This window comes from Musca vetustissima, unplaced genomic scaffold, assembly GCF_032173495.1.
Source record: "Musca vetustissima isolate MV318-11 ecotype Yass unplaced genomic scaffold, APGP_CSIRO_Mvet_v1 utg718, whole genome shotgun sequence".
In the NCBI taxonomy this organism is placed as follows: domain Eukaryota; kingdom Metazoa; phylum Arthropoda; class Insecta; order Diptera; family Muscidae; genus Musca; species Musca vetustissima.
Genome location: NW_026879958.1, coordinates 88778 through 98007, shown reverse-complemented (window position 1 = coordinate 98007; position 9230 = coordinate 88778).

Below are 9230 nucleotides of genomic sequence, written 5' to 3'. Positions count from 1 at the left end.
CCAAGGCGTTTGATACGGTCAATCATTCCGAGCTGATTTCCGATATCACAAATTCCACCCTTCCATGTGATATCAAACGTTGGCTTGCCAACTAAATTAATGGGCGGCAGGCCTTCGTTGAGTTCCGTGGCCAAAAATCCAAATATCGCAAGATCAAAATGGGAGTACCGCAAGGCGGTGTCCTTTCTCCCATTTTGTTCAACATGTATCTTGCGAAACTCCCCATTCCTCCACCAGATGTTTCAGTGGTGTCGTACGCCGATGACTGTACGATTATTTCGTCCGGCGTTAACATTGACGACGTAAGTGCAAGAATTTCCAACTATCTAGCCACCATAACCAACTTCTTCCGGGAGCGCAATCTGAAATTATCCACTGCAAAGTCTACCGTGTCACTTTTTACCTCCTGGACGCGAGAAGTCAATCTAGAACTTGACATTTCCGTTGAAGGTAGGCGCATCCCCACCGTCCATAATCCGAAAATCCTTGGGGTGGTCTTCGATAGCCTCCTTCATTTCTCCTCGCATTCCAATTACATCAACCAGAAGGTGAAAGCTAGGAATAAAGTTCTGAAAGCTTTGGCTGGCACCTCCTGGGGCAAGGATAAAGAAACGCTGGTAACGACTTATAAGGCTATAGGTCGTTCCATCCTGAATTATGCTGCCCCAGTCTGGACTTCTTTCCTTAGCGACACACAATGGAGATCATTGCAAACTTCCCAAAATAATGCACTCCGAATTGCAACCGGGTGTGTCCAGATGACGAGCGTCGATCACCTCCATGAGGAGACCAGGATGCTGTCAGTCAAGCAACATAATGTGTTGTTGACTAGACAGTTCCTGCTGACATGCTATCTGCCGTGTCATCCTAACCATCAAACTGTGATGGCAGATCCACCTCCGCGACACATCCGCCAGGACTTCAGGCGCTATCGTGATGACATCAAAGACGTCATTCCATCGGACGTCAACAGATTGTCGATAGCGAACGCGATAAAATCCGTGCATCAACTGGCGGTCTCCGATGCCATAAATGGCAACAGATGCAATAAAGTCCTACAACAACATCCTCCTGCAATTTCGGAGAGTGAGAGGCTTCTTCCTAGGCAAACCCGTTCAATTCTGGCACAACTAAGGTCCGGATACAGCAATGTACTCAACTCGTATCGAGAGCGCATTGTCCCCGGAACCCTAAACAGGTGTCCCTCCTGCCAGCAAAGCCCTCACGACACACACCATTTATTCAATTGTCCGTCCGAGCCTACGAGTCTATTGCCCATAGACTGATGGCTAAAGCCAATAGAGGTGGCACAATTTCTCCGGCTACCCTCTTCAAATCCGAATTCCTAATTAATTAATATATTTTCCTTTTCCTTCCGTTTTCTTCTATCAACATTTTTCAGGAAAGAACTTTCGTCAACAGCCAACCTGTTACAACAACAATCCGTCAATATCACATACAACGGAAACTGATTGTGTACAGACTTATGCTAGTGTTGCATCACATTCGGCCGCGGAAATCGCTAAGGATGCAAATGAAGTGATTAATTCAAAATCTGTGATTATTAGTAGTGCTAAACTGGTAAGGACTTCAAAACCTTCTCCCGTAGCTAACCCTAGCATTTCCCTCCAACCTGGTCAAAGACAATTATCAATGGCTCCCACCAAGAAAATGGTATTTGTATCTAGGTTTGCACACATACCTCGGTTGAGGATATAAATTATTACCAGGGACCGAAAATAACAGTTATTTTTTAAAATGCGAACAAAAAAACTCTTCATGTTAGAGACATGGGACACCTATAGTGTCATATACCAATAGATTCGTATTGAGGAGACCATTAAGGATATTGAGTGATCTTGAGTTCTCAGTTCCCATGTTGAGGATTATTATTCAACGGAAAGAAATAAACGTCGATTTTTAACTGTTAAAAATGATTGTTATTTTTTCCGTTAAAAATTAAACTCTTTTAGGGATTTTTATTTTTTCCGCCAAAAATAAAAGTTGTTTTGGGATTTTTATTTTTTCCGTCAAAAACAAAAGTCTTTTTGGGATTTTAATTTTTTCCGTCAAAAATAAAAGTCTTTTTGGTATTTTTATTTATTCCGTCACAGAATAAAACTCTTTTTACGTAAAGAAGCTTACACCACTTGTAATCATTTATAAAATTACAATTTATAAATCACTGTCCTTATTACAATAAGTGTACACATAAGTAATTTGGCAATTGTTTAGCTATTGACTTTCAGAACAAGTTTGTATAATATACAAATCCGAAAAATTGCATCCTTTAGCCCTTAAAACACTGAATGTTCAAAATAATATATTTAATTTTTTTAATGACTTTTTAAAAATGATGAAATTGCTGCAAGGCTACATCTTTGAATTGGATTGAAATTTATTGTATATGTTATTGGCATTATTGTAGCTGTGTACTAGAAGAACAAATGCGTTAAACACTCCATTCTGAAAAAGTCGTCTGGATCCTCTAATATACAAAATTGTATTTCTCACGAGACAATAACATACCAAAGGTCAGCTGAAATTTATACTCACATGAAATGAAAGCAAAAAAGGCGAAACAATATACTAACAGCATCAACAACAACAAAGACGATTCCGGAAAAGAGGCTACAACAACAAGGAAAACCCCACAAAAAATAAAAGATAATAAAACCCAGAACAAACAATCCCATTTAGAATTGAAAACAAATGAAATTATTAATTTATGATCCGATGATGACGAGGATTATGGAGGAAGGACAGCAGGTGAAGAGATCAGAAATTCCCAAAACATCAACAATAATCAAATTTCCTCCACTTCCAATCAAAAGAAAAAATCCACAAATATTGAAAATAAATCTCAAAATTCCGTTATCATAAAAGCCATGAAAGTCAATAAACAACAACACGAATTGGAATCAAAAACGAAAAAACAATTGAAACAGTTCCAACGATTTTTGAAAAGTTTTACCACTAGGACTTTTATACATAGATAAATTAGATTTATTTTTTATTGTATTGCATACAGAATTATATTAGTTTTTACAATAAACTGCATTAAATGAAATTGGACGGAACAATGTAAAAAAATAATGGTATATGCATTGTTTTCAAAGACATCTAAAAATTCGCTGAGAATTCCATTCCTTTCTTTTTCCATGTCAGCAATTTCCTTTTGTAATTGCAGTCCTTTTTCGCTTAAGTCATTCATTTGCTTTACACTATGTACGAACTTCCTATTCGTAGTCTCTATATTTTGTTGAACATTTCTTGTATTTTCCTTATCGCTGTACTTCTCCTTCTTCCTTGATTTTGATGCGGTGTATTGTATGGCGGGAGCATCTTCGATTTCAGTATCACCGCTTAGCATTTCAAATGAAGAATTGCCTTGAACTTCGTCGTACGTCGGAAGTAAAAAAGTCATTTGTAAATATTTAATTTGAATAAAGATTTCTAAAAACTCCTAAAAATGTTCTACATTTTTTTTTTGTATTGTTGCTAAAATCAGCCATTCTGCGTATTTATAAAAATACATTGAAATACAGACGACCGGAAAAGCAAAATCGACTACGTATATTCTCAAAAGTAACAATGTATCTCGATACTTTTGTTTGTTACAAACATATGCACAAAGTCATAATACCCTGCACCACAGTGTAGTGTCAAATACATTAAAATGCTTGCATAGCAATGAATTGGCGAATGTTGCAAGATATTTCAGAATATACTACTTTTAGCATAATTTAAAACTCGTCGTATCGTTGTAGTACATATTTCAAAACCAATATCTTACGACTATCTTACATAATAATAGCGATCCCCGAATGAAAGTTTAAGATTTAATGTATGTTTCCCAATTCATCTATATAGAGACATGAGGCTTTATAGAGACCAAAAGCCTTTATATACCCATTATTCTATATAAAAACCACAGGTCTTTTTGTATATCGGTCACCTGTCTTTATATAGACCACATGTCTCTATCAAGGCGACATGTCTTTATATACAGAACATGTATTTATATAGGTCACAGAATATTATATACACACAGATCTTTATATGTTCCAATTGGACTCACACACCCTCAAATCAGTTTAGGTATATACTAACACCTACCGATGCTCTCCTCCACTACAGAGTGTATATTGTGAAACTTGTATCCGCCAAGTATGCCGTGTACCCTTTGGTAAAACCACCAACTGGAAGGGGATCCACCTGATGGTCCAATTTTCTTTTTTTCCTCTATGTAAAGAAAAAAACACCAATTAAATACTAATAAATATACATGTCATATTATTACCTGTATCTGTTAGTAATATTGTGAATTTTATTTTTCACTTCTTCTCCATCATAATCAAATCCATTAGCCGCCATTTATGTAGCCATTTCCGCGAAAATATGGGAATTTTTATGGACGCCTCTAATTTGTTGAATATTTTTATCCCATAAGGATAATAATATCCCCTCCGCATCTGTCGTCCACCGCTACCTTTTTAACTTCAGGCTCCTCTATAGATTATGCTAAATACATAATCAATATGCAAGGTCTAAATATACGACAGGGTCCCGAAAACTTTACAATCTTTATATAAGCAAGACTAAACATAATTTCAAGTCTAATTCTCAATCTTTTTATGACTTTGTTAATATAAAACGAAAAGCTACGTCAAAGTCCCCCATTCTCCTTTATGATATCGAACAAAATAGTAAAAAGTAGATGCTTGCAGTACGGGAACAGACCAATAATTGTAAGTTATAATTTTTTTTGACATCTCAAAACAGAGTTTCCAAATTTTGTGTTTCATAAGAAATTCAAGGGTTAGAAATTCCAGAAAACTCATAAATCAAATTTACATAATAATTATCTTTAAAAATGGTTTGTCCTTACGAATTGTGTAATATTTCTGTAGATTATGAGTTGTGTGTCACTTGCTGGTTTTGCCTTAATCAATTAATGTTAAAGTACACAGAAAGAAATAATTCGTATATTATATGAATTGTGTTCAGAAAGTGTTGCCAATGTCGTGATTCCTGCATTTTATGAACGCAATTCATAAAACTGTAAATACTGGTTTCTTACCAAAGAGATTGAGAAAGAAAAAAAATCAACTTTTTTGTGCGTTCGGTGGTGGTGGCGGGTTTTTTATATGACACAGGGAGAGAGAGAAACACTACCTCTTTGATTTTCTGTTATTATCTTCTTTGTTATGTCTTTCTTTTCTTGTCTTGTTCTTCTTATTTATTTACTTACGTGTTCTTTTTACGTCAGTGGAACCAATTACGACAAATGTAAACACTCGACTTGTTGCTCAACGCACTTGTTTGACAAATAAACACTTGATTGGCATATTGCATATATACAAACATAATTAGGAAAATGCACATGTGAATTTTATAACACCAATGCAGAGTTCGGTAGCAGTGAGTGAAATAAGGAAACAATGGAATACAAAACTAACCACAATCTAGAGATAGGCGAGATGTTGCAAAACAATACCAAAACAAAACACAGCTGAACAAGGAATGGTTGCTGTGTTTTTGTTTTTCTTGGAAGGAATACATTTGTTTTGGCTTTCTCGTGGTTTTAAGATTTTTTACTTGTATTCAAAGCAAGGTACATGTGTGGCTGTGTAGTAGACACAATTAGGGATAATGTTGTTGTTGTAGCAGCTCTATTGGTTTTACACAATGGGCTCTGGTGACAGACGTTGGCCGAATAAGACTCGGGTCGTTTCGGATCGTAAACCCCTCTGTCGTGGAAACGTAGATCACAGTTAGTTTTGTTCGACGATTTTCTCTCCAAATCCATTTATGTTCCTTCGGCGTTTCCCAAGGTAGTCCTCATTCTTCTCTTTATAAATGATTTGCAAAATGCGATAATCCATTCCAAGTTGCTAATGTATGCAGACAATGTCAAGTTTTTTATCAACCATAATTCTATGAAACAAGCCGAATTAAATAGACTTTTTGAATGGTGCAAATTAAACTGTTATGGATTTAAACCTAAACAAATGTAAGCAGATGTGTTTTTCCACATACCTAATGGTATGAATAGAAATTCCACATATTTTATAAAAAAAATAATAGTAATAAAAATCATTAAAAATGTCAAGTCCCTACGAATTGTGCAATATTGTTGCAGATGATGCATTATGTGTTGGCTTTGCCTTTATCAATGGTATGTTAAGTGCGCCCGGATGAATGCAGGAGTAGTGGATACTATTAAAGAAAATAGTAATAGTAATAAAAATGATTAAAAATGTCGTGTCCCTACGAATTGTGCAATATTGTTGCAAATGATGCATTATGTGTAACATGTTGGCTTTGCCTTTATCAATGGTATGAATGCAGGAGTAGTGGACACTATTAAAGAAAATGTTGGTGTTCGTTGGTGCTGCGCGCATTGTAGACAACTTTCTGGCGACTATACAATTTTGTAAAAGATTTGCGCTGTCAGTTTCTGGACAGAAACGCTAAAAGTCTACACATGTTAATATTTAATTGTTGTATGGAGAAGTTGTTAAACTCATGGTAGACTCTCGTAGAGTACAAATGTTTCAAATAGTAATGAGATTTTGTCTAGTGCTGGCTTTTTTCATGCAGGCTCAAGGTACACCACATTACCTGCACTTGTGTTTACTGAAGGAATGTCTAGTTTTTTTCCTAAATTGGTGATTATGTGGTGCAATCGCGCATATTATTTGATTTTTAGTTCATACTAATTATTTTAATAAATAATGTATGATGTATTTTAATTAAAATACATCTGTACAACAAAAAAATATTTTTAAACTCCAACCGAAAAAAAGTCAATTTCATGAAAAAAATAATTTTTGCTACTGATTCTCAATGTGAGTTAAATAAATTAAACAGATCATTGCTATCGTATTTTTTTGAGAACAGCAAACTATAGAACATGTTTCAGTTATTCTAAAATTTTCAGCTTACAAAAAAAGTGACTACACCACATTACCAACCTATACCACATTTGCATCTCTACCTGATGCTTCTCAGTGGCTGCTTCCGGAGCTAAAACGGCTCCTGTCATGAAAATAGTATTTGATCTATGTTTGCACCGGATACTACGGCTGATGATATATATTGTTACGTTCTTGGACTTCACTTATTCCCGTGTAGACGTTGTTTTATTTCCCGATACAGTTCGTACCAAATAAAACGCGGGTTCGTTCTGATTACGATTATTACAATGATTTTATTCACACAACTTTACTTTGCACTTTACTTTACACGACGGTTTCAATTCGCGATCTGATTCACAACTGACTCACTGCCTTTCCATTTCCCCTATTTATATAAGCCTTGCTTGTAGCTACAGAAGTTTCTAGACGATCTGGTAACACCTAGATCACGAACAATCTACCAATGCAACAAACACACATACAAACTTACATTGAGTAAACAATAACAACAACACATACAAACTTACATTGAGTAAACAATAACAACAACACATATACAGGTGAGGGGGTAACAAAGAAAGAGGAATTAAGCGATCATCAATGATGACGTTTAACAAGAATTGTACGTCAACAAAAAAATAGACAATGAAAGAGGAAATGGAAGGATGTAGAAAAATCTATACAGTAGTTGTTGTTGTGAAGTTATTCAAATAAACTGCGTAGTAGAGATTTACGTTACAATTCAAATTCTTAAATTAACGGAATTCGTCTAAATTAACTTAAATCTAAATTTATATTCGTAACATTGCCCCCCGCTTAAGCCTGTTCGTCCCGAATAGGCACAGTTCCCGTTCCGTAGGGGGTCAGCCGCTCCAAATGTACAACTTTCATCTTCGACCTGGGACTGTCGCTCCTCTGGATGCGATAAACCACATCATTTATTTTCGTGACAATCTTGTAGGGTCCTTCCCAGTGCGTTTGCAATTTGGGGCATAGTCCTTTCTTTCGTTGTGGGTTGAACAATAGTACCAGTTGCCCTTCTTGAAACCCATCAGTATTTGCCGCTCGATCGTACCTTGCCTTCATGCGGTTGCTAACCATTTTTATTCGATGTCGGACTGCATCGTGGACTTTACTAAAAGAGTTTTGACTGTCTTCTTCTTGGTTCACATCGTCGTTTGGGGTAGCACCGAATATCAAATCGCCAGGTAGCTTTAATTCATTTCCGAACAGAACTTTGGCTGGGGTCCGGGATGTGGAATCATGAATGGCCGATCTATAAGCCAGTAAAAACTTTGGAATATGCTCATCCCAGTCTCGTTGGCCACTGTCCACCACTTTCCGTAGATGTTCTTCCAGGGTGCGATTGAATCTTTCCACCATGCCATCTGATTGTGGATGTAGGGGCGTCGTTCTGGTTTTCTTGATTCCGTAGGAGTCGCACATTTCCTTGAAGATCGCTGATTCAAAATTCCTACCTTGATCGGAATGAACCTCAGATGGAACACCATAGCGACAAATCCAATTTTTGCTGAACACATCTACAATTGTCCTGGCTTCTTGATTTGGGATAGCATAAACCTCTGGCCATTTGCTGAAGTAATCCATGACCACTAAGACATCCCGGTTCCAAGAGTCGCTTGTTGGGAACGGTCCAGCTACATCCATTGCGACTCTTTCAAAAGGGGCTCCTGAATTATACTGCTGCATGTAGCCTCGACTCTTCCGTGTTGGACCTTTAGCCCTTATGCACCTTTCACAATTGGCGATCCAGTCGGCAATGGATTTTTGACAGCCGACCCAGTAGAATCTCTGCTTTACCTTTTCAGCGGTCTTTGCTATGCCAAGATGTCCTCCACTTGGCCCATCGTGAAACTCCGACAAAACATCTCTTATTTTGGAGTCGGGGACGACGATCAAGTTCCGGTGAGATTTACCGTCCTCACTTTCCCATTTGCGATATAAACAACCATCTATTATAAGTAGACTGTCCCACTGGGCCCAATATGATTTTAAAAGAGGGCTTTCGGAGGTAATTTCTTTGCGACTAGGTCGCTTGCCCGTTTCTATGGCCGAAATTATTTTGCCCAGAATGGGATCTCTTCGTTGTTCCGTCGACCAATCTTCACCCGACTCAAACTGCAATAGTCGGACATCAACGATATTTTCTTTATTCTCGGCCTTTGAGCAATGCCTGCATTCTACCTTGCATGGCCGACGAGACTGGGCATCAGCATTACCGTGCTTTCCGCCTTTTCGGTGCTCGATTCTGAAGTCATAACTCTGGAGCCTCTCGATCCAACGGGC